At 45.7% G+C, this 27,075-nt stretch overlaps 1 protein-coding gene across 2 annotated transcripts in view; it reads right to left on the reverse strand.

The window, feature by feature from the left end:
* Positions 1-8,786, reverse strand: part of CCDC126 (coiled-coil domain containing 126) — a 42,202-nt gene extending 33,416 nt beyond the window's left edge. The window contains exon 1 of one of the 2 annotated variants that reach the window (XM_063452370.1): positions 8,524-8,786. The gene's annotated coding sequence lies outside the window, so the exon portion shown is untranslated. Of the gene's footprint in view, positions 1-8,343; positions 8,457-8,523 lie in introns of those variants that run through there. The other variant, XM_063452371.1, reaches the window with a different exon arrangement.
* Positions 8,787-27,075: the final 18,289 nt, after the last annotated feature.

Here is a 27,075-nt window from a genome sequence, read left to right on the forward strand (position 1 = left end):
ATCAAGCAAAACCCTAACGGAAAGTAATGATTCAATGCTTTCCTATGGGAAAGGCCTGATGCATGCATGGCGCATTGGGGTCCCCCCCCCCCACCATCTGCTCACGTCGGTGGAGGAGGAACATTGGCTCTGGAACCAGATTAAGGACAAAGTGTTTTTTTAACCCTTTCATAGATTGAGGGAGGAAGCAGTTTAGCATTAGGAATGCATCTTTGATGTCCCTCGTTGCTGTCTCCTCCTCCGCGCCGCTCCTCCTACTGGCTATGTCGGCGAGACTGATCCCGCCCACAGACCGAAGAGACCTAATGCAGTCTTTCCTATGAGGATTTGAACGACTCTGGAGGTCCTCACACAGCGTGAGGATGTCCAGCGACGCTCTAGCACAGGTTTTCTGTGCTATAGAGCAGGAAGTTCCCTCTAGTGGCTGTCTAGCAGACAGCCACTAGAGGTGGAGCTAACCCTGCAATGTAATTATTGCAGTTTATAAAAAAAACTGCAATAATTACACTTGCAGGGTTAAGAGTAGTGGGAGTTGGCACCCACACCACTCCAATGGGCAGAAGTGGTCCTTTAATAATAATCCCATAAAAAATAGAAAAATAAAAGCCCAAAAGAAAACATGTACCTTGAGGAAGAAGAAAAAGCTCTAGTAGTAAGGCAACTGTCTGGTAATTCTAACCGTTGCTGCCATTTTATTTTGACCCCATTTCTTAAATTTCCTCTTTGGGTTCTGCAAGGTTCAGTAGTACTGTTCCCTCATTTGCATCAGATTTCACAGTAATTTATAAATCACAGAAGGTTTATCTAACCTAAAAAACAGTGATGTGAGCTCAGCAGTTGAGAACAGACTGCTATGGAGAAAAATATTTAATTTAACCTCAAGGACAAAAAGATGCACAAATTTAACCTCAATAGGATAGAATACACGATGCATCTATACCTATCCTACAGAGCTGTAATCTAAATTGTACACTTGCAAAGAGAATTAGAAATATGGACAAGCTGATAAAATATGGCTTGAGTTGAGAGTTTACATGTGGGGAATAAAAAAAAAAAAATTGCCACACATTCTTGGAAAGGCATGCCTACCTCCTACACCTGTTCCAATGTAAAAAAAAAAAATAGAACAGAATCATGTTCTAAACTGTAGTTTTTCCTACAAAGACTTTTTTTTTTTTTTTCACAGTGATACAGCAAATCTATTCAATTTACTAAAACATTTTAATAAAAGAAAGGAACACTTATCAAGCTTTAATAATTTCTAGATACTTTTAATTCTATTTCTTCTTTTCTATAAAATAACTGAAGTTACACTGCACGTTTGTCACCTACATGCTTCTGGTTTTACATTTTTATTAGATGCAACAGAAGATTTCTACCATGCTTTTATAAGCGGTTAGCCTTTTTTTTTTTTTTTTTAATTCTTTATTTTTGTAGTGCAAGCGAAAAATACAAGCTGCTCAGGTATGCCACAACAGCATAAACAGGCAATATTTGGTACAGGATGATACAGTGAAGTAGCATTGTTAAATCTGCACATTTTTTTTGTTTGTTAGTAGATAATTAGTCAAACGCTTAAGGTTAGGTTTAGTAAGATTTCCACAGGCTAGGTACAATCTAATAGTTGTTAAGGTATGTGTTATAGAATGTTGAGTGATGTAGTCTACGAGTAGTGACACATATTGATTTATGGGTTAGGTGCGTCTGAGAGGTCACAGGCTATGTTTATCTATTATTCTAGTTAACATAATAAACAACTAGCCAGATTTGTGGTTAAACAAGATAAACTTTGCTGCTAAGGTGACTATATAGTTGTTGTTTAATAAGGTTTGCGGAGTCTAGGCGCTCTGCGTATATGCATGGTTATGCTAGTCATTAGTCTGAACGTTAAGTAGGTCCTATGCAGTGAGTTACAGGGCCTAATCATGGCATATTTTTGATCTAGAGTCTCCTAATCTTAGCAACCATGAGAGTTCAGTTATTATGTTTAAACATTTAAGGTCGCATTAGGTGGACGACATAGTTTAACAGGAAAGTATATGGCATGCGATTAATATTCAGGCTATTTTGCATAGTAAAAAACATATGACATTAACATCATTTGTCTGCCTCAGGGAGGTCAGGCTTGAAAATATTGCGGGACATAGTCCTCTATGACTGCATAGTTGTGGTGGCGTGACAGCAGTCCAGGCCGCCGTGCGGCAGTGAGAATTAACAAAAGTCAGCCTACACCTGCAGTCGGCACTGGCAAGGCACATACCGATAAGTCCCATGGGGCCTTGGCGTCGCGGATCATGGATGCTGCAGAGACTCCTCCATTGCCGCTGTTGCGTGTTCGGCATCCTTTGAGTGTCGGGCACTTGCTGGATTTGGGTCTCACGCCTAAGGTCTGTTTCGGCTGGGTAGAGTTTCGGCGTCCTGGGGGTGGGAATCCTCCCTTGCCCCGAAGCCGTGAGAGGGTTGGTGCTCGTAGGCCTCGAGCCTGGGAACTTGAACGGCCCAGGGTCGCCCCTTTCGGGGTGGTGTGTGGAGCTTTAGTCAGTCGCTTGTGATGTTGGTGTGCTGTTCTCCACCAGTGTGGCCGGCACCTCTGGGGTATGCCCCCATTTGCTCTCTGTCTGGGGGTGCTCTGAACTTGACAATTCGGGGCTTGGGACTTGGAGTTGCCCTGGAGGGTATCCCCAGACCTCTGTCCACTTCCATCTCTGACCCCTGCGGGGATTCTTTGACGTGGTGCTTCAGGCGGCATGAGAGCCTCTAGTTTGGCCCAGAAGCAGTCGAAGATGATTGCAATGGAGTCTTTGGTGCGGTCATCGGCTTCTGTGATAGTATGGTGCGTGCGTTGCTTGTCTGACACTTTCGTGTCGAGATGATCCGCCATCTTGGCAGCCCCCTTCTCCGCTTTGTGGTGGGAGGTAGTCGTGCCTGGAGCTTGGCGCCGGGTCAGGAGCGCTCTGTCTGGCGGGGACCGAGATGTCCCCCATCAGTCCAAAGGGGGGGGGGTGAGTGCGTTGCCTTCGCTTGCTGCGGTCGGCATCTGGCGGGAAGGCGGCCGTCCTTCCCCAGTGCCGCCGCTAGACCTCAAGTTGCTGCTGCAGTTCCTTGTCGAGTTTGGTGCCCTGGGTGGCATCGGCATATCCACAGCTGCTTTCTCCATTCAATGAGACTTGCCGTGGGTGGCCACCTGCCTTCAAATTCTCGTTAGTCGGTGTTTTTAGGCCCTCGCTGCGGGAGCTCATGCAGCGTGCGACTAGTCTCCTAGCCAGTTCGGCTCCGCCCCCGGTTAGCCTTTTTAATGAGAAGTTTTTATGTCAATAGTGGTCCTGTGCTACTGGTTGCTTCAAACAGAATCACTTTTTGACCAATCTCTTGCACGGTTCACTAAGACTGGATTTTGTATATTTTTTTTTTTTCACAATGACAATTCTCATATTTACTAAATCAAAATATGGTCGGAATTAGTTCGGCCCAAGGGTATCGAAGCATTTGGTGTGCACATTCAAATCCCAGCTTTCACATACGAAGATTCAAAAAGCACCAGTTTAATAAAATTCAGAACCAAATGCATATTTGTCAGGCTATTCTTTGCCCTACAATATGAATGTTTCAGGATCCTTTGTTAAAGGGACACTATAGTCACCAGAACAACTACAGCTTAATGTAGTTGTTCTGGTGAGTATAATAGCTCCCTTCAGGCATTTTCATTGCCTCTAGGGACACCTCCAAGTGGCCACTCCTTAAATGGCCACTGGAGGTGCTTCCTGGCTCAGGGCTGCACGCTCTGCATGGGGACGCTGAATTTTCCTCAGAGATGCATTGATTCAATGCATCTCTAGGAGGAGGTGCTGATTGGCCAAAATGGTGTTTGGCCCCGCCCCTTGAATATTTTAGCCTATAGGAAAGCATTTAATTGGCTAAAAATCTGCACTTTTGATGTCACCAAGGGGGCGGGCCAGCACACCCATAGAGAGCTGACATTAAGGTGAGTTTTAACCCATCCTGAGGGTTCTAAGGTGGGGGTAAGCCACCTAAAAGGTGGGTTTTCACTATAGGGTCAGGAATACAGGTTTGTGTTCCTGACCCTATAGTGATCCTTTACATTACTACTTGTCCTACCAGTAACGTTTGAGTTTTACATTTTACATGTGCTACTCATCAAAATGTATAAAATTATATGTATCTTGCAAAAATATAACCTATGATGGGGGAGCAGACTAAAAGTTGATAATAAAATAATGTAAATAATGTAAAATAATAAAAATAGATGAAAATTATGAACAAAAGTACATTTTTAAGAGTTTAAATTGTCACAAGTATCCAAAATGTTTATAACAGTATACACCTGGGTATCAGAGTGGGTGACCTCCACTTTTAGAAGTTCTTTCAAAGTTGGTTAATAATTCTGTAAGGTTATCCCTCTAACTCTTGCTATGCTATTATTTAGCTTAGACACAAGTTTTTTTGTTATGTTTTGTTTATTTGGGATAATATTTTGGCAGGAAAAATATAAATATACAGTAAGATCACATGGAATTAAACTATAAAGGAAATATGCATATATGGAATATGCATTTAGAATTTTCAAAAGGCATATTTCCTGATTTTATATCAACATGAAGGCAAGATAAAAAAAAAAAGTAGCTCCTCCTTTTTAGGAAAAATACGAAGACAAAACAGTCCCTTAGTACATTTTTTGGACTGCATTGGAATAGAAGTGAAAATCCAACACAGTCAATGTGAGTATTTCAGAAAGATGTTATCTTTATGAAATATATATTTTGGAGGGGGCAGGGTGAAAGTGTCTCTTCAATGAATATCACATGAGATGTCATGGATGGAGTATCAAAAAGATATGAAAGGTGGAGATTAGGATTATGTTGAATCTTTGTAATGACCATTTCTCTCTATGTTTGGAACACCACAACTCCACATAAGGGATTGGTAACAATTAAAGCAATGGGACATACAGATCGAACATGCTATTTCTGTTAGATAAGAAGGGTTTCCAATGCAATTAATGTAACTATAGTATGTTCAGCATCATTATATAAAAAGCAAGGAGTATAAAGTTCCGTACTTATTGTTTTTAATATAATTTCATACTAGAATTTGTTGGGAATATCAATTTCATAATTAAGTTAAATTGTATTATAAGATCACTGCTAGATTGAGTAGGATTTTTATAACACAATGCAACACACTCCTACCTACCTGCCCGATCAGCTTTTCTCCAACCTTACATTTGTGTCGTACAAGGTCTCTCCTTCCTCATTACTCTAAGCCCTCAAACGGTTAATCCTACAATGACGCACAGAGTAAGTAGGGCACTGCGACTTCCCTCACAAGCCTAAATGGGATGGACACAGTTAACACCCCTAAAACACAAACTACGTACAAGATACGGATAAGATATGTGTATGTAAGGCACAACGATGCTTTCAATAGATAGTGCAGTGAGACTCACAACGAATAAATGTGGCTTTCAGCCATAAAGTCCTAACAGCATGGTACCAAAATCCGATTTGCAACAGTAAGACTAAGAAAAATTACAAAAAAAACCACCAAAAGCAAAACTAAACACGATCTGCATCAAAATGAGAACAAGAAAAAAAACACAATATAAAAGTCCAATGTTTGAAAGTAAAGGTTTGATTGCAGTCAGAAGATAAATAAATATGAACATTTAAAAGACAAAATTGCTGAATTAAAATGTAAAAAAAAAAAAAAAAAATGTATTATATATATATATATATATATATATATATATATATATATATATATATATATATATATAACAGGGGTGGGGGGTGGGGGGAAATGAACATCAGGTTTTTAACGAGACACTCCCCGTACTAGATTTTAGTGTAGGTGATCTAAATCACAATCGGGTCAGGCAGGTCCGCAGTTTGTAGGTAATTGAAATAAAAGAACAAAAGTCCAGGCATCTAACCACTGGTATCTTAAGCAGCATTATTTAATCAACTAAATAAAGCTGCTTAAGATACCAGCAGTGTAGTGCCCGGACGTTTTATTACTTCTAACTGATTATTGGAGTTCGTACCAACCAGAGTCAGGCTGGTGGATGGAATGCTGTGCTTATCTGCTTTGATTGTTACTTAGTTTGTATAAAATTGCCTCTCTCTTCCTCAAGAAATGCAGTAAGACTTTAGTGCTTATGTGAAGTGCACTCAAAGTGTTAAACAAATTTATACATACATATATGTGTCCTCTCCAATAGCAATGAACATATAAAAGGGAGAGACAAAAAAAACAGTAATAGTGTAAATCTATTTTAAAAAACTTAGTATAGTGATATCAAGATTTACACTCACAAAGATAGAGCAGAAAAAGCAGAGAAGCTGTATCAGCTTCTTCAAATATTTCCTTAAGGAAAAAGACTGCACGGACAAAAGATTCCTTTCACATATTTAATGCCCAGCTTTGCACAGGTACTTCACCTTCCTCTGCATACAGTACACGATCAAATAAAACAGGCCGTATGTACTTTGGGGTGTCGACAAGTCCCTCGGTTTGCTGAGATCTGATGAAGCCATAAATACGGCGAAACGCGTCATCGCGCTAATTACGCACCGCGTATTACGCACAATTGGTAACTCCTCCTTCCGGAAGTCTGGATCTGAAACAGCGGCGACAGTATCGGCTGAAAACTGAGGGACTTGTCGACACCCCCAAAGTACATACGGCCTGTTTTATTTGATCGTGTACTGTATGCAGAGGAAGGTGAAGTACGTGTGCAAAGCTGGGCATTAAATATGTGAAAGGAATCTTTTGTCCGTGCAGTCTTTTTCCTTAAAGAAATATTTGAAGAAGCTGTTTAGGTGCAGCTTTTTCTGTTTTACAATATTTCTTGGTATTTGCATTTAGACTTTTAGACAATTTTTACAAGCGCCTATTTTTACTTGTTTTTGGTGTATATATTTAGTGCTTATGTGCTGATGTGAGAGGCCTGGCAGCTGTAATAACGAATATACAAACGTTATGCTGTGGACCTACAGTAGATCACAAAACTCAAACTCTGTGCATTGTGCTATGCACCATCAGTGTTGTCTGTATGGATGAAGCCAAATGCCCGTCAAACTGTTACTAGCCTAATGCCCGTCAGTCCATTGGTATATAGGAAGGTATATAAACAAGAAATTGGAAGCGCTTTAACCCCTTAAGGACCAAACTTCTGGAATAAAAGGGAATCATGACATGTCACACATGTCATGTGTCCTTAAGGGGTTAAAAGCAGGATTTAAAAGAGATTGAAGACTTTAACTCCCAAGAGTTGACAAAGAGACTCCATGCGTTTATTCGCTAAACTTAGGATTCTGGAAAAATTACAAAGTAACTTTTACACTAAAATACACAAACTTGAAAATGTGACTTGTGAATTCTCAGTTTGCCTATTTTGGCATACAATTTGCCATTCACTTTTTCAATTTTAGTTTCGTGGTAGAAAATTGCCTTGTCTTTATCCTATCCTATCCTATGTCGCCTTGGACAAACATTGGGTGTGCAAATATAGTGTGGGAACAGCTGAGAAATGGGTCAATTAGGCATGATTAATATAGCTCAATATTTACACTGTCAGTTTATGCTATCGCAAGCATTGTGTCAGGCTGTGAGCAAAGACGTGATAAGCTACTGCTAAAATATTAATAGAACTACTAAATAATATGTCCGAGTTATACTTTAGTATATTTTACTCACATTCACCTCTCACAGGGTTATTTACCAAAGCAAGAATTGTCAGGAAATAAAGAAATTTAAGTTATGTATAAATCTCCAATAGGTCTGACAGTGTTTGCATGAAGTACTCAAATAACTTAGGCAAAATATCCAAGTTCAAAAATATACCAATTCCAGAGAATGGAGGTTTTTTTTATTTTAACTCTTGCTCTGATATTTTGGCTTGAACACTGCATTGCCTATTAAGAAATAGAACTTGCACTTCACATTGTTAAAACTACATTTTCCGATATGAGCATAATGTTGTACCAGTTATATCCTTGTATTTTCACAAGGATTAGGTTTGAGCTAAACACATCACAAGGAGCATGTGGCTCTATGTCTGCTCTGCAAGATACTGTACCCCTGTTGGACTACAGGCGCTATAGGGAGATGTTGCAAAGTGTCAATCACTTTTCTAAAGCTTGCAAGTTAAACTAGCCCCTAAGCTTACTTTACTAGCCATTCTTTGTAAAGCGTGCAGCCTCAGATCCGATGTGTCCTTGAAATAACGTGTTTTTTTTCAGGTCGAATACATGTCCCTCACACTTCAGGTATCATATAAAATCAAATAAAAATAATCAAATATAATGGGGGTCATATGATTACCTTCTAAAATAGCTTTACACAGCACACCACCAAACAAGCTTTGAATTCGTTTATTTGCCACCTCAGCACCCTTCAGGCATCCCATACAGTTAGCCAAACAAGTATCTAGACTTCGTACACAGCTAATTATCCAGTGTGCATTGTTTATATGACCTTGGCTGCTTTGATGCTTCTAATTACCTGACTGAGAACTCCTGATCATTCAATGGACAAAAAGGTCAGGCAATCCCAGTATCGCACACAGAAAGCCCTTCTGTGCAGATAGAAAGGCTGAATGCTCCGGAAAAGGATTCTTGAATCTTTTCGTATCTGGGTGTAGCCCTCAGACAGAACCTTCCTGCCATATCTGAGCCAACGTTCCGAGCGCCTGATACATTGTATCTGTGTGTTAACTAGTGAACAATGACAAGTGCACTTCACGTATACTGATAGGAGAACCTCTTCCTGGGCAGAAAATGAAAGCCCTGCTATTATTGGTGCAGCAGCAAGAACGTAGACCTTTGTTTTTTGTACGGTACGTTGTAATTGGTTGGTTTTCCCCCTCCCCTCTTCAGTGCCTCTATCCTTCCTGTTAGTGAGTGTTTGTGGTATGTGCACTGATGTTCATGAATCCGTTGTGTGTGATGCAGTGTCCCCTATCCGCTATGCCTAGAGTTGGGCTAGAAAGATAGACATAAACACAAATTTACAAAGCAATTTAATACACTTTCCGAAGGCTGATTCCTACTGAGTGTCTATACACCGTGAAAATCCAAGGGCTGTATTTTTAAACACATGGTTTTTATTTTTTTGTACAATTTTGTTTTTTTAGTTTTTTTAATGAGGGGAATACTGGGTTGATACAAGTTAATGATAGTTGGTGCAATCTCTCAAACTCCCATCAAGGTGTCTAGCAGCTTGAGGCAACCAAAACAGTTCATAGTTTTTGTGTTTTTTTATGTGTGTTTGTGTGATTTCTTCACTGATAAGACTTTTAGGGTAATTCACTAAACTGTGATTAGTTGAAAATTTGCCAGGGAAATGGAAATTTGTTAATATTCTTACTCAGCTGTTGTAATCTAAATTTTGCAATTTCCTGGTGAATGCCTAACATTTCGGTATCATTAAAGGAACAGTAAAATGAAAAATACAAACGTATTACTACTGGAGTGTGGATTCTTGCCCTGCTCTTCCCTGAAAAGTTAAATAAATAAAACTTACATACTTTCTATCCCTCTCTGGTCTCTCTGCTATGCTCATCAGTGACTGCAATCTCAGCCAATACAGTGCTTTCCAATCAGGAGGCATTGCAGTGGCGGATCCAGAGCCTGATCTCGGGAGGGGCAATTGTAGATTATTTAAAGAAATAATCCAGGCACAATAACCACTACAGCTCAGTGTAGTAGTTATGGCGCCAGTAGTGCCAGGATCCCATCCATAGAGTAAGTAGTCAAACCGTTTAAGAACAGTTTGACAACTTACCTGGGGTCTGCTGGGATATAGGGCATATGAGCAGTGGTATGTGTTAGGGGTGAAGTGTTTGTGTGAGCGGTGAAGTGTGTGTGCGAGTCCGTGAGGGCGGCAGTGTAGGTCAGGGTTGCAGTGTGTGTGTTAGGGGGCAGTGTGTGTGTGAGAGAGCTGCAGTGTGTGTGTGAGCGGTGCAGTGTGTATGAGAGTTGCAGTGTTTGTGGGGCAGTGTGTGTAGTGTGTGTATTGGGGGCAGTGTGTGTATGGGGGGCAGTGTTTGTGGGGCAGTGTGTGTATGGGGGCAGTGTATGTAGTGTGTGTGTGCAGTGTGTGTATGGGGGTAGTGTGTGTGGGGGCAGTGTGTGTAGTGTGTGTGGGGGTAGTGTGTGTGGGGGCAGTGTTTGTGGGGCAGTGTGTGTGGGGGCAGTGTTTGTATGGGGGTAAGGAGGCTTTTTTTTTCTTCCAGTTTAATTAAAATCAATATTAATTATGTCCCCCCTCCCTTCTTACCTTTACTGAAGGAGGAGGGGGGACATTTCCCTGGTGGTCCGGTGGGGAATCCCTGGTGGTTCCAGTGGGGAGAGTGAACTCTAGCCCGTAGCTCCAGGGCTAGAGTTCACTCTTGCGAGATTTGGAGCATTGCCGTGGTAACCGCAGCAACGCTCCGTGCTCGCGAGAGGAGGACCCGGAGGAGCTGCAGGTAAGAGCTCCCGGGTCCTCTCTCCCTCCCTCCCTGCCGGCAGCCAGCACAGTGCCTGCGGACCGGGGAGAGAGATCTCTGATCTCCCCGGTCCACAGGCACATTGCAGGGCTGGCACTTGGGCAATGCCAGCCCTCCATTAGCCGGCAGGGGGGAATCTCGGGGGGGGGGGGGGGAGGAGGCAATTGCCCCGTTGCCCCCCCTGGATCCGCCACTGAGGCATTGGGGGGCTATGCGCGTGCACTACAATTACCAATTAGCTCAATGCATCTCTATAGGGAGTATCCAGTATTTTGGGAAGCACTCTTTGTGCAAGCAAATAATAACTATGAAAATAAATTTTAAAAAATGGGAAAGTTTAAAGGAGACGAGGAAGCATGACAGAATAATTATAAGCTAGAAAGAAAAGGGGTGACAGCTGGCTACAATCTCCTGATTAAGTGGTTCAATTCTTTATATGTAAGAAAGAAAAAAAGGTAAAAAGGAATTGGTCAAAATGATGTGATTGCTGTGGTTCTGGCATGGCTTCCGTGCACTGCGATTCTAGCAACTGTTGAGATACAGGTGGCGGGGAAAGCACTGATGAGAAAATTATGTCATTTAGGGGACCCATTCTCAGTGGTGTGTGGAGCTATATGTAGCTAGATTAATCGCCTCATGTAGCGGATCACAGAAAAAGCATATCTCATCATAATGGATATCAAGCCTCACCAACTTGCATTATATTTTGTCACTCATTATTCTGACATTTTAGCCCAATCGTTCTATATCTTGTTGATATAATACATGAATATCTGAGGTACAGTCTTATCAAACACACATAATGCCACTAATTATATTTTTAGGGTTTTATTATTGCTTGTGCCAAACTTTGTCATATTAGTCTATAAGCCGATGCCCCTAACTTGTTAACCCCTTAAGGGCGGAGGCAGTTGTCCATGTTCTGAACCAAAACAAAACCTTGAATTTGAGCTATAGATTTGATACACGGTAATTTAAGGATTTCTCTTGAAGTGCCCCCCATACATATTACATATATTTTTTAAAGGACAGAAAGGGCTTTCATGTAACATCCTATATGTATACCTAACACAACATTATGTGTAATAAAAATGTTTAAAAATATATATATTTTTTTTTACATTTTTGCTTTAAATAATAATTACACATCCAGTGCAACTAATTAAACTCAAAATAAATTGATATATCAGTACTGATTGTTAAATGCCTAAAATATGTTTAGGATTTAAATAAATTATTGATCGTTAACATTAACCCTATACCATCCCTCACACTAACACTACACCAAACATACCATACCTTACCCGATGCCTACGCTAACTCTAACTGTATGCCTACCCAAATCTTACCCTTAATCTGAACCCTACACTATATTTAACACTAAACGGCACTGACCCATACCCAGTATTAATCCTTACGTTACCCTAACCCTACATTGTCCCTAACCCTACACCCAGGGCTCGAGTCCTGCAGGAACGCGTGGGAACGGCGTTCCTGCACTTTTTCCACAGCAGGAACGCCGTTCCCATTACTAGTCCTGCAGGACCCAGGGCTGGCACAAGCGGCTGCCAGAGCAGGGGGGAGCACAAATCCGAATCCCCTGCCTCTGACTGGGGACTCGGATTTTTAAACTCACCTCTCCCCCTGCAGTCAGTGGAGTCGTCCGGCCTCTCCTGATGATGTCAGTAGGAGGGGGCGTGACTTTCTCTGCTCTTCTCACAGGACCGCTGGGGAGCAGAGGAAGTCACGCCCCCTCCTCCTGACATCATCAGGAGAGGCCGGCTTACTCCACTGACTGCAGGCTGCAGGCTCCACATCCTGTCCCAGCCCTCCTGGCCCAAGGTAAGCCTCAGGGAGGGGGGAAGGCACTTTAGTTTTTTGTTTTTTTTATCCCTTCCCTCAGTCTCTGTCCCCCTATTTAAGGCCCTGTCCCCCCTCCTCAGTTCCTGCCCCCTTTCCCCAGTCCCTGTCCCCCTCCTCAAGCCCTATCCCCTTACTCAGTCCCTGTCCCCCTCCTCAGGCCTGTCCCTTTCCAGAGTCCCTGTCCCCTTCCTCAGGCCTGTCCCTTTCCCGAGTCCCTGCCCCCCTCCTCAAGTCCTGTCCCGTTACTCAGTCCCTGTCTCCCTCCTCAGTCCCTGCCCCTTTCCTCAGTCCCTGCCCCCCTCCTCAAGTCCTGTCCCCTTACTCAGTGCCTGTCTCCCTCCTCAGTCCCTGCCCCCTTCCTCAGTCCCTGCCCCCCTCCTCAAGCCCTGTCCCCTTACTCAGTCCCTGCCCCCCTCCTCAGTCCCTGCCCCCCTCCTCAGTCCCTGCCCCCCTCCTCAGTCCCTGCCCCCCTCCTCAGTCCCTGCCCCCCTCCTCAAGCCCTGACTCCCTCCTCAGTCCCTGTCCCTTTCCTCAAGCCCTGTCTCCCTCCTCAGTCCCTGTCTCCCTCCTCAGTCCCTGTCTCCCTCCTCAGTCCCTGTCTCCTTACTCAGCCCCTGCTCCCCTCCTCAGCCCCTGCTCCCCTCCTCAGCCTCTGTCCCCCTCCTCAGCCCATGGCCCCTTCCTCAGCCCTGCCACCTTACTCAGCCCATGGCCCCCCCCTCCTCCTAAGCTCCTGTCCCTTTTCCACAGCACTGTCACCTTACTTAGCCCCTGTCCCCCTCCTTAGCCCCTGTCCCCCTCCTTAGCCCCTGTCCCCCTCCTTAGCCCCTGTCCCCCTCCTTAGCCCCTGTCCACCTTACTCAGCCCCTGTCCACCTTACTCAGCCCCTGTCCACCTTACTCAGCCCCTGTCCACCTTACTCAGCCCCTGTCCACCTTACTCAGCCCCTGTCCACCTTACTCAGCCCCTGTCCACCTTACTCAGCCCAGTGCTCTTTTTTTTTTTTTTAATTCTTTATTTTTGTAGTGCATATAGTAGTCACAGGCATACATATGGTACCCCAACGGCATTCCATATGCAGGTTTCAAGACATTAGTTACAGTAGGGGGTAAATAGACAATGCACTTTTTTGATATTTGTAGTATGCATGAATAACAGGTGTATAAAACAGGCTTAAACGACAGGCATATAAATCGAGCTGAAAAAACAGGCTTGTAAATCAGGCATAGAAAACAGGTTGTGAAATCAAGCTTTTAAATCAGGCTATTCAGTCCGGCTATTCAGTCCGGCTATTAACTCAGGTTATTAAATCAGGTTAACAATTCAGGCTAGTAAATCAGGTGTATAGAATATATACAGGCAAGTTCCTAGACCTGTGGTTATAGAGGAGCCGAGGATATAATCCCTGTGAGCAACCAGAAGGGCTTAACCAAGCTAATTTAGCCACCTCAAAACAGTGAACCCTTTGTATTAGGCTACACATCGATTATGTGAGGAATCAATATTGATTAAACAGTGCACCGGGTAGTATATATTTGCACATATCACATTATAAAGGTGCTGCGCAAAGTCACGTTAGGAGTGCGTTTTAGGCACCTGGATTAACGATATCTGCATGAGAGAGTCTCGGTGCGAGTGTGCAGGGCTTGTGTACCCATCTCCCGACCTGCCTGCGTCTCGATGGTGTGTCCAGCATGGCGATGATCTGCCAGTCCATGGCTCTCCCGTTTGGTGAGTGGGTGCCTATGCCCAGTCTGCAGGGGGGGAGGTCATGGGGTGGCTCCATGGGCTTCTCCTGTGGGTTGTGGGCCGACGGTAGTGCGCTGGTGTGTGTTACCTCCCTGTTGCTGTGGATAGAGCATCCACCGTCAGCTTGTTTTCTCTGCCGGCAGCTTTGTTTCCGCTGCTTTCCCCTCTGCATCACCGTCAGGTTAGTGTAGGGTATTCTGAGCAGTAGTGTGCAAAAGCCGTCAAGCCGGGTCCCCAGTGCAGCTGTTGTAGGGCCTGCTGGGGCAGTGTGCGATAAAGATAGGCCTCGTGTCGCTGAGTCCGGTGCGGTCGCCATCTTGTGAGGCACCATTCCTGCGCTTGTGTGGCTCAGCTTAGTTTTGCGCGGCTGCCCGGTTTGGAGCTGGGTTTGCCGTCTCTCCGTGTAGCACTGCCGGGTTGTTGGAGCCTCCCTGTTTGTTGGGAACGGGAGATGGGAGCTGATCTTCCCTTTGCCGTCGGTACACTTGGCGTCCGCCATTCTAAGTGTGGCAGGCTGGCTCCCTGGCCTCAGTTGCCGCGTCGCGGTCAATGCCACAGGGTGAGGACCGGGATCACCCCCCCGGTCCAGAGGGGGGGGGAAACGGGGCCGGACCCGCTTCGATCTGCACCCGTGGCTGGATTCCGTGGCGCAGGATAGTGGGGCAGCGGCCGTCTGTCCCACTCACCGCAGGAGAAGGCCCTGGTCGGGGCAACATGCTTTTCTCCCCCCGGGGGACTGAAGCACGGTAAGCCAGCCTCTCCCCGGGTCCAGCAGTCTCTCAGCTCCGGGTAGCTGCTCTGGCGGTCTGATTTTTAAGCGGTTATACTTGGATTTATAGGGTATATATCGTAGGTTTGCAGGAGCTGCTCAGGCATGCGACCTTCCAGCTCGGCGGTCCGGCCCCGCCCCCCCTCAGCCCAGTGCTCTTACTCAGCCCCTGCATACGAGCATCAGCCCCTGTCCCACTCCTCAGCCCCTGTCCCACTCCTCAGCCCCTGTCCCACTCCTCAGCCCCTGCCCCTCTTCCTCAGCCCCTGCCCCTCTTCCTCAGCCCCTGACCCTCTTCCTCAGCCCCTGCCCCCCTTCCTCAGCCCCTGCCCCCCTCCTTAGCCCCTGTCCACCTTACTCAGCCCCTGTCCACCTTACTCAGCCCCTGTCCACCTTACTCAGCCCCTGTCCACCTTACTCAGCCCCTGTCCACCTTACTCAGCCCCTGTCCACCTTACTCAGCCCAGTGCTCTTACTCAGCCCCTGCATACGAGCATCAGCCCCTGTCCCACTCCTCAGCCCCTGTCCCACTCCTCAGCCCCTGCCCCTCTTCCTCAGCCCCTGCCCCCCTTCCTCAGCCCCTGCCCCCCTTCCTCAGCCCCTGCCCCCCTTCCTCAGCCCCTGCCCCCCTTCCTCAGCCCCTGCCCCCCTTCCTCAGTTCCTGTCCCCCTCCTCAGCCCCTCAGTTCCTGTCCCCCTCCTCAGCCCCTCAGTTCCTGTCCCCCTCCTCAGCCCCTCAGTTCCTGTCCCCCTCCTCAGCCCCTCAGTTCCTGTCCCCTTCCTCAGCCCCTCAGTTCCTGTCCCCCTCCTCAGCCCCTCAGTTCCTATCCCTTTCCTCAGCCCCTCAGTTCCTGTCCCTTTCCTCAGCCCCTCAGTTCCTGTCCCTTTCCTCAGTCCCTGTCCCTTACCTCAGCCCATGTCCCCTTCCTCAGCCCATGCCCCCCCCCCCAATCTCCTGTCCCTCTTCCTCAGCTCCTGTCCCCCTCCTCAGCCCCGTGCCCTTACTCAGCCCCTGCATACAAGCGTATCTTTTTTTGGGGTGAGGGGGGGAGAGAGCTGGGAGTGGATCTTGGGTGAGTTCCTGCACTTTTTGACCCAGGACTTGACCCCTGCCTACACCTAACCCTAAAAAGAAAGTGTAAGCCCACCCTACTAACTCTATTTTACCCTAATGATTCCAGTGCTACAAACATCTCTTCTAAAAGTCTGTGGCTACTAAAATCCCCCCAGCAGACAGAGGATTTAACCCTGCATAAACCAAATATACAGGTTCTATGCAGTCCTGTAGGCTTTAACCCCTTAAGGACACGACATGTGTGACATGTCATGATTCCCTTTTATTCCAAAAGTTTGATCCTTAAGGGGTTAAAGCCCATTTTATGTAGGGCGATGAACATCGTTTAAGAGTTAATTAAACATAAGAAATAAAAATATGTGAAAAATATTTTTTTGAGAGGAAGAAACAGTTTGCTTTAAGAGGTATCAGGTGATGATATCATCAGAATTTGTCATAAAGTAGAACAGTTAGGTATCTTTTATGTCGTTTTTGTAACGGACTTTTTTTAGCATTGAAAAAAAGCTGTGTAAGAAAATAGGTCACAGATGGGTGATATAAATAGAATACTTAATAAAAGCGGCATACATTAAGGTGTAAAGCAGTATAACAAAATGCAAAGTGTAAAAACAGTACACAACACAGATGAAAATGTGTAAATAATTATAAAAGAGTTCTAAAAACTTTTGCGGTAAATAACAGAGGACAAACGTATGACAGCAGAGGAGGGCTGACAAATGCAGCAGGGCGGCAATTGCATCTTTCAGCTTACAGAAGAATTCGACCCAATTCAAATCTCTTTGTACAGTTAGGATCCATATTTAAAAAGGCACACCCACTCTTCAATTCATCAATGTATCTAATCAGTTCGTTTTGAGTTGGGAATGCGACCTGAAAATAAGCTTGAAATTTCAGAACTTGAAATATAAATTACTTATGGTTTGGTAGAGAATTCCAGCTATGCTAATAATATCTCGGAGAGGATATCAGAAATCTACTGGCGATATGGGAAGGAGGTGTGAACAGGTTTTCATATTTGGTGGTCATTCACTGTCATCACACTGTGTTGAAGATTAATGCATACCAAAACCTGTGAAATTGATTATATCAATCTCCCCTTTCAACCCTTAGAAATACTCTTATACTGCAACAGAAACAGTCTTAAGATACACAAAAAAACATTATTTAACAAAATATCTATTGAATGCCACTAAATCTCTAATACCAACCTTGTAGAAACAGTGGAGGGCACCTAATCTCCAACTGTGGATGGTGAAAGTTGGGCATGTTAATAACATAGAATCCTTCCCTGTGGCCCTGAAGAGCACCTCTGAAAAATGGTGATTTGGAACAATTATATCTCTCTCGTTGGTCAGGCATTACATAAATATGCACATACTCCACACCCCTGATTTTTTCTTTCTTTACTTTTTCCATATTTCATCTCTTTCTCTCTCCTCCCTTATGCTTCTCATTTTTTGTGCTGTTGCTTATCTGATTTTGAAGTCACTGCAAAAAAAACTAAATTAGTTTTGAGACCCATGATTAAATGAACGCTGCTTTGCTGTGTCAGTTTTATCCACCGTATGGATCATTGCTTTAAAATATTTTCCTAAAACCAGGTTGAAAGAATCCAAATACTGAGTCATATCGAAGAGCTCAGTGACTTTAAATGTGGCACTGTCATAGGATGTCACCTTCGCCACAAGTCCATGCATTACTTTCTGCTTCAATAGATCTGCCCTGGTCAACTGTAAGTGCTATTATCGTGGAAGCATCTAGGAGCAACAACAGACCAGCCACATAGGGTTAAACAGTGGTGTATCCTGGTTTTGTGCTGCCCTAGGCCCCCGCCCCGCCTTCTAAATACACACACACACACACACACACACACACACACACACATTAATTGACAGATACGCATACATTAGCTAACAGACACACACACACTCACTAACAGACACACTCACACTCACTAACAGACATACACTCACACTCACTAACAGACATACACACACACACACACACACACACTCACAGACATATACACACACTCACACACTAACAGACACACTCACACTCACTAACAGACATACACAATCACTGACATACATACACACACTCACACACTAACAGACACACTCACACTCACTAACAGACACACTCACTGACATACATACACACACACACACTAACAGACACACTCACACTCACTGACATACATACACACACTCACACACTAACAGACACACTCACTAACAGACATACACACACTAACAGACACACTCACACTCACTGACATACATTCACACACTAACAAACACACTCACACTCACTGACATACATACACACACTCACACACAGACACACTCACACTCAGTGACATACATACACACACTCACACACTAACAGACACACTCACACTGACATACATACACACACTCACACACTAACAGACACACTCACTAACAGACAGACATACACACACTCACACACTAACAGACTGACACACACACTAACACACACTCACTGACATACATACACACACTCACTAACAGACACAGGGCCGCCATCAGGGGGTGACAACCATAACGGTTGTCACGGGCACGGCGGCCCGGGCCCCACGTGTGGGGCCCATTGGGTGGCCCACACACTTAGGGCCACCCGATGGGCCCTATATCTTCAGGGGCCCGGTCAGCGCTGTGGCCGTTGTATAGCGCGACTGGGCCCCTTTAAAAAAAAAAAAAAAAAAAAGCAGCCGCAAGTGCTGCTGGAGTCACTTCCTCCCAGCACACTCCGCGCGGGAGGAGCGTGCGCGCCAATGAAGAGGGAGAGCCAGGCAGTGAAGAGGCAGCCGCGCCGACTCCCATCATCCCCAGCCACCCTCCTGCAAAGAAAAGGTAAGAGACAGGAGGGTGGCTGGAAAATGAGCTCTGTGTGTGTCTGTCTGCCTGTATGCATGTATGTGTATGGCTGTCTGTATGTCTGTATGTATGCATGTATGTATATATGTATGTGTATGTCTGTCTGTCTGTGTATGTCTGTCAGTGTATGTCTGTATGTCTGTATGCATGTCTGTCTGTCTGTATACACGTATGTCTATGTCTGTCTGTATGCATGTATGTATGTCTGCCTGTCTGTATGCATGTCTGCCTGTCTGTATGCATGTATGTATGTCTGTATGCATGTGTGTATGTAGGTATGTCTGTCTGACTGTATGCATGCATGTATGTCTGTGTGTGTATGTATGTCTATGGATGTATGTATGTATGTCTGTATGCAAGTATGTCTGTCTGTAGGTATGTCTATGTATGTATATATGTATGTCTGTATGTCATTATATATGTATGTCTGCATATTATTATGAACGTATGTCTGTGTGTATGTGTATCTGGATGTCTGTATGCATGTATGTCTGTATATATGCATGTATGTCAGTCTGAATGTATGTATGTATGTATGTATGTCTGTATGCCATTATGAATGTATGTGTGTATGGATGTCAGTGTCTGTATGTCTGTCAGTATGTCTGCATGTATGAATGTATGTGTGTGTGTATGTATGTATGTCGGTGTCTGTATGTATGTGTCTTTATGTCCTCGTGCATGTGTGTCTGTATGTATGTTAGTATGTGTCTGTCTGTCACTATGTATGCCTGTGTGTATGTCCCAGTATGTGTGTGTCAGTATGTATGCCTGTATGCGTGTATGTCTGTTTCAGTATGTGTGTCTGTTAGTATGTTAGTATGTGTCTGTCTGTCACTATGTATGCCTGTGTGTATGTCCCAGTATGTGTGTGTCAGTATGTATGCCTGTATGCGTGTATGTCTGTTTCAGTATGTGTGTCAGTATGTATCTGTGTCCTTTTGTATCAGTGTGTGTGTTTGTGTCTGTGTGTGTATTCCTGTGGGCAGTATTTGGAGGCGGACCCAGTGCAGTGGCGGATTCAGGGAGGAAGCGGGGCAATTCCCCCCTCCCCCCCCCGAGAAAACCGACGGTCTCCCTCTCCCTTTCCAGCACATGCAGGTGCTAGCCCTGCAATGTGCCTGCGGACCGGAGGGGAGATCAGAGATCTCTCTCCCCGGTCCGCAGGCACTATGCTGGCAGCCGGCGGGGGGAGGGAGAGAGGACCCGGGAGCTCAGCCTGCAGCTCCTCCAGGTCCTCCTCTTGCAAGCTTGGAGCGTTGCCGGGGTTACCACGGCAACGTTCCAAATCTCGCGAGAGTGAACTCTAGCCCTGGAGCTACGGGCTAGAGTTCACTCTCCCCACTGGAACCACCAATGAATCCCACTGGGACCACCATGGATCAAGAAATGTCCCCCCTCCTCCCAGTAAAAGTAAGACTATCCAGACTCACCACACACCGGCTACAACTTACAGGGAATGAGGCAGCTTGGAATAAGGTTGCACCAGTATAAGATTTTAAACACCACATGTAAACAGTAATTTGCTTATTAGATTGTAATTGCTAGCTTCATGATAAGAAGTTATTATTTTATGTCATTTAACTATTAAACTATTTAACCAATACGTATACTAATATAGCATATGTATATACAAATAAATAACATATTACAATATTTGCATTTATTATTGTCTGCTGTTAATGTGCTAAGGTAATAAATATTTTTTGGAACAAGTAATATTGTGTGCCTATACGTTTTTTGTTTTTTACATTTAAGGGACCACTATAGGCACCCAGACCACTTCAGCTTAATGAAGTGGTCTGGGTGCCAGGTCCATCCAGGATTAACCCTTTTCTGTTGTAAACATAGCAGTTTCAGAGAAACTGCTATGTTTACCTATGGGTTAATCCAGCCTCTAGTGGCTGTCTCATTGACAACCGCTACAGGCGCTTCTCACTGTGATTTTCACAGTGCAAAGACTCCAGCGTCCATAGGAAAGCATTGAGAATGCTTTCCTGTGGACTGGCTGAATGCGCGCGTGGCTCATGCCGCGCATGCGCATTCAGCCACTGATGAGGAAAGGAGGAGGAGAGTCTCCAGCACTGAGGGAGAGTCTAATGACTAAAAAAGAATAATGGGGAATTTGCAATAACATTTCTATTCAGCTCTTCATCCAGAAAAGAAACATTGGCATAGTTTTTATAATTCCCCTGCAAATTCAACTACATTTTTTATTGGTTACTGACTATATAAAGAATAATTTTGTGATATTAGTTACCTGTGCCTCACACAGTTGATGGACCTGCACTCCTCTCCAACAGAGTTTACAGCATCCCTTATCCTGGCCCAGGCAGCCTTCTTCCCCGATGATCTGGCAGAAAAGAGTATGTCTTTTTCCTGGATGACGGCAGCCACCAGCGTACAGTTTACATTATAGCTGAAAGGGGGGCCCCGTGATATTCCTCCAAGAGGTGCCTCCTCAGTTGTGGAGTCTGTACTGCTACAGATGAGGGGGCTCCCGGGCAAATCCTCCCCAACAACCTTCCTTCTACCCTCCTCCCTGGGAGCCCCTTCCCCGCCTCTAGAACGCCTACCTTCCCTCCCACCACCCTGCCTGGGCAAACCCTCCCAAACTCCACCTCCCTCCCTGCCCCTAGTACGCCTACCTTCCATCGCACCACCCTCCCTGCCCCTAGAACGCCTACCTTCCCTCGCACCACCATCCCTGCCCCTAGAACGCCTAGCTTCTCTCGCACCAGCCTTCCTGGCCCTAGAAGGCCTAGCTTCCCTGGCACCACCCTCCCTTCCTCTAGAACGTCTACGTTTCCTCCCACCACCCTCCCTGGGCAAATCTCCTACAACTACCCCACTACCACCACTCTCCCTGAGGGACTCCCTGCCAGTGCCAGCCACAACTACCCCACTACCACCACTCTCCCTGAGGGACTCCTTGCCAGCCACAACCACCACTCTCCCTGAGGGACTCCCTGCCAGTGCCAGCCACAACTACCCCACTACCACCACTCTCCCTGAGGCACTCCTTGCCAGCCACAACCACCCCACTACCACCACTCTCCCTGGGGGACCCTACACTGCTCTCCCTACCAGACATCATTTGCTCTCTCTCACACACTCTCACTTGTTTCTTCACACACAAATTGCTTTCTCTCTGCTCACACTCTCTGCTCACACTCTCTGCTCACACTCTCTTTGCTCACTCTCTTTGCTCACTCTCTTTGCTCACTCTCTGCTCCTAAACTCTCCACAAAGATGGTGTCACTGGGGTGGGTTTATATAGTGTGCAGAATGTTGCATGCTGGTAGTGCTCCCTGATTGGCTGCACTATCTGTGCAGTGAAAATCAAAATATCATCCATTTTGTAAACTGTATAATATATATTACACTAACACTACACTACTAAGTATGAGCAATTATTAACTAAACCCAAACCCCTTCTTTAACCCCTTAAGAACCAAACTTCTGGAATTAAAGGGAATCATGACATGTCACACATGTCATGCGTCCTTTAAGGGGTCATGATTCCCTTTTATTCCAGAAGTTTGGTCCTTAAGGGGTTAAGATTAAGTTGTCTGGGTGCTGCTGTGGTCTAAAGCAGTGTAAAAAAAACAAAAAAAAACCACACACACATAAATGTCTATTTTTCCGAAGTTCCGAAGTCGCTGAAGTTTCCGAAATTCCGAAGTCTCCGAAATTCCGAAGTCTCCAAAGTTACAAAGTCTCCAAAGTTGCCGAAATTCCGAGGATTCAAAGTGCCGAAGGTCCGAAGTTGCCGAAGTTCTGAAGAGTCGAAGGTCCGAAGTACCGGAGTCCCGAATTTCGGAATGCCGAACCAAACTTTTTCGCCATGCACATGCCTAGTGACTATAGTGTCCCTTTAAGTCTATTGAAATATAATTGAATGACCTATGAGCAATATGTTAGATGAAGTGTTTACCTTCACACCTAAATTATCTAAAAATACCTGCTGCTACAAGTACAGCGACAGCTCAAATTATAAACTGCTATCACATGCTGGTATAACCGAGTGGAGCGGAATGCGCATGTGCGGCAAGAGCCGCACACGCATTCTAACAGTCCATAGAAAAGCATTTCTCAATGCTTTCCTATGGACGTTCTGCACGCTGGATGCGAATTCCCCATCCAGCGTCGCAGAAGCGCCTCTAGCGGCTGTCAGGAAGACTAGAGGTTGGATTAACCCTGCTATGTAAACATAGCAGTTTCTCTGAAACTGGTATGTTTACACGTGAAGGGTTAAAACGTGAGGGACCTGGCACCCAGACCACTTCATTGAGCTGAAGTGGTCTGGGTGACTATAGTGTCCCTTTAAGAATTCAAAGTGCATTTTAAATTAAAGACCAAAAGTAGTCAACCTGGTAGGATTTTCAGACCTTTTCTGTTTTGGGATCACAGAGATGACATGGACCAATCAGTGGGTCCAAAATAATTTAAATAGCTTTTCCTGCCTAAAAGTTAGTGCCCTGTTGTGGTTTCCCTTAGCTTCCCGATCATTGCGATTGTTTCACAATTTTGACTCTTGGTTCTGGCGTTGGCTTGTTCACTGACCCTGTGTACCTATAATCCCCACCGGCCTAAATTGACTTGTTCTCCCTTATCGTTGTAATCCTGATCTCGTCTTGACTAATCATTTAAGCCTGGGCATTCTAGGGTTCAGTAATACCTTCTATTCTACTTTCATACACTCTTACCTAGGTTTTATGTGTTTAGGGTAACTTCACCAGAGTGATCGAGAGGGTAGATCAGTGGTGTATTCTGGTTTTGTGCTGCCCTAGGCAGGACAAAATTCAGGCGCCCCCCTCCCCCCCCGCGCCACCGCCACCCCACCCAACCCTTCCCCCCGCCCCGCATTCTAAATACACACACACACACACATTCACTGACAGATACGCATACACTAGCTAACAGAAACACACACACTAACAGACACACTCACACTCAGTAACAGACACACTAACAGACACACACTCACTCACTAGCAGACACACACACTCACAGTCAGACACACACAGTCAGACACACACACAGACTAACAGACACACAGACTAACAGACACTCTCACTGACACTCTCACAGACACTATCACTCTCACAGACTCACTCTCACACTCACAGACTCACTCTCACAGACTCACTCTCACTCTCACAGACTCACTCTCACTCTCACATACTCACTCTCACAGACTCACTCTCACAGACTCACTCTCACTCTCACAGACTCACTCTCACTCTCACAGACTCACTCTCACAGACACACTCTCACAGACTCACTCTCACTCTCACAGACTCACTCTCACAGACACACTCTCACTCTCACAGACTCACTCTCACAGACACACACACTCACCCACATTAACATTTTTTTTTACATTTATTTAAACACCCCCCCCCCAGCCTCCTTACCTTTGGGAATGCTGGGGGGGGGGGGGTATGCAGAGGTATGTTTCCCTGGTGGTCCAGTGGCTGCTGTGCGGTCGGGCGGCGCGGCCGGCGAGGGAGCACTTCCTCTGAGCTGTCTGCTCAGCTCCCTCGCGCACGGCCCGCAGAGTGAGGCTGGAAGGCGGAGCCGGAATATGACGTCATATTCCGGCTCCCAGCCTCACTCTGCGGCGCGCGAGGGAGCTGAGCAGACAGCTCAGAGGAAGTGCTCCCTCGCCGCCCGCGCCGCCCGACCGCCCAGCATGTCTGTTAGCCGCGAGGCTAACAAGGCATTTGCCCTGGGCATTTGGGGGCGGCATTTTTTGCCGCCCCCTGGAAAATGCCGCCCAAGGCAAATGCCTTGTTTGCCTCGCGTCTAATACGCCCCTGGGGTAGATGCAGACACAGCAATAACTCAGAAATGTAAAAGCAAAGGTTCTACTACATGCAGATCTGTGTAAACATCTATAAAAGGACCACTTAAATCTTTCGACTGCAATTTATATATTGACACTTCATGTATATATTTGCACAAGTTTGCATGTAAAAGCACCTTTGTTAAACATATTATTTTACAAGAAGATTTTATTACACTCTCCGTCAAAACTACATACATATTATTTACTTTTAAATTATTGAAAGAATAACTTTGATGTGTTTGAGCAGCTAGTTAGAGTCACTAGAGTCAAGTACACATAATAAAAATACAAAATGGAGAAATAAAGTAAACAGAGTGCAGGTCAGGAGTCCGGAAACAAGTCAAGGGCTCATGAGCTGCACCACTGTAACCACTAGTGATGTACCGAACTGTCCGCCGGTGAACAGTTCCCGGCGAACTTAGCGTGTTCGCGTTCGCCACGGCGGGCGGACACATGCGCAGTTCGATCCGCCCCCTATTCGTCATCATTGGGCAAACTTTGACCCTGTGCCTCTCGGTCAGCAGACACATTCCAGCCAATCAGCAGCACTCCCTCCCTTCCACACCCTCCAACCTCCCTCCCAGCATCCATTTTCGATTCATTCAGAAGCTGCATGCTTAGTGAGAGGAGGGAAAGTTTAGCTGCTGCTGCTTAGATAGGGACATTGATAGCTAGGCTAGGGTATTCAGTGTCCACTACAATCCTGAAGGACTCATTTGATCTCTGCTGTAAGGACAGCACCCCAAAAAGCCCTTTTTAGGGCTAGAACATCAGGCTGCTTTTTAAAAAAATTAATTCTGTGTAATGTAATTGCAGGTGCCTGCCTGCCAGCTTCTGTGTGAGGTTCACAGTGGATACTGTGCCCTCTTGCCCAGTGCCACCACTCATATCTGTTTTTACAATAGCTTAAGCTTTAGATTTAAAATAAATAATTTTTTTTCACTGTAATAGAAGAGCAGTTAGTTGTCTGCAAGCGTCTGGGTGTCAGGCCTCCTTCAGCGTGTGCTCTGCAGACCTGTGCCAGCGTACTTTGACAGTTGCCAATCATATCTGGTGTCTCTTTAGCGTGCTTTTACAAAGAAAAAAGGTTTCCAGTGTAAGCTAATAGCAGCCAGTCAGTGTCCTTCAAGCGGCTCTGTCAGGCCTACAGTGTGTGCTCTCCAGAACTGTTACAGTGCACATTGCCACTCATATCTGTTGTCTCTATAGCGTGCTTTTAAAACCAAAATTAGTTTTTCACTGTTATAGATTGAATAGCAGTTACTTGTCTTCAAGCGGGTGTGTCAGGCCTACAGTGTGTGCTCTGCAGAACTGTTACAGTTCACATTGCCAATCATATCTGGTCTCACAGTAGCTTGCACGCGTAGTACCACTAATCCCCCAAAAAATGACAGGCAGAGGCAGGCCACCCCGCAGGGGCCGTCGTGGTCGTGGTGCTGTGATTACCTTTTGCCCTAGAATAATGCCCAGTTTTCAGAAGCCACGTACCCTGAACTTGAAAAGTTCTGAGGACTTAGTTGACTGGCTAACACAGGACACCCAATCTTGTACAGCCTCCGCTCGGAACCTTGACGCACCATCCTCCTCCAGCTTAGCTTCAGGCACCTCTCAAGATACCACTCACCCGCCTGCCGCCACCACCAAAACTAGCACCACAGCCGCTTTACTTGGTATGTCAGAGGAGTTATTCACACACCCGTTTGAAGAAATGAGTGATGCGCAACCATTATTGCTAGAGGATGTAGATAACAGGGATATGTCTCAGGCAGGCAGCATTAAACACATGGAGGTACGGTGTGATGATGATGATGATGTTGTACCCGCTGCTGCTTCCTTTTCTGAGTTGTCAGATACAAGCGAAGCGGTTGAGGATGACGATGCGTCCATGGATGTCACGTGGGTGCCCGCTCGGCAAGAAGAAGAACAGGGCGAAAGTTCAGATGGGGAGACAGAGAGGAGGAGGAGACGAGTTGGAAGCAGGGGGGGTCGTCGCAAGGAGCTAGTGGCACAGTCAGACAGCATGCATCGGCACCCGGGGTCAGCCGGACAGCATGCCAATCAACGCATGCTGTGTCCACCACCAGAATGCAGTCATTGCAGAGCTCAGCAGTGTGGCATTTTTTTTGTGTGTCTGCCTCTGACAACAGCGATGCCATTTGCAACCTGTGCCAAAGGAAACTGAGTCGTGGGAGGTCCAACACCCACCTAGGTACAACTGCTTTGCGTAGGCACATGATCTCACATCACAAACGCCTATGGGATCAACACATGAGTACAAGCAGCACGCCTACTCTAAGCCGCCATCCTCCTCCTGGTCCAGCATCTTCAGCCACGTCAACCACTGCTGTCCTCC

This window comes from Pelobates fuscus, chromosome 4 (genome assembly GCF_036172605.1).
Source record: "Pelobates fuscus isolate aPelFus1 chromosome 4, aPelFus1.pri, whole genome shotgun sequence".
In the NCBI taxonomy this organism is placed as follows: domain Eukaryota; kingdom Metazoa; phylum Chordata; class Amphibia; order Anura; family Pelobatidae; genus Pelobates; species Pelobates fuscus.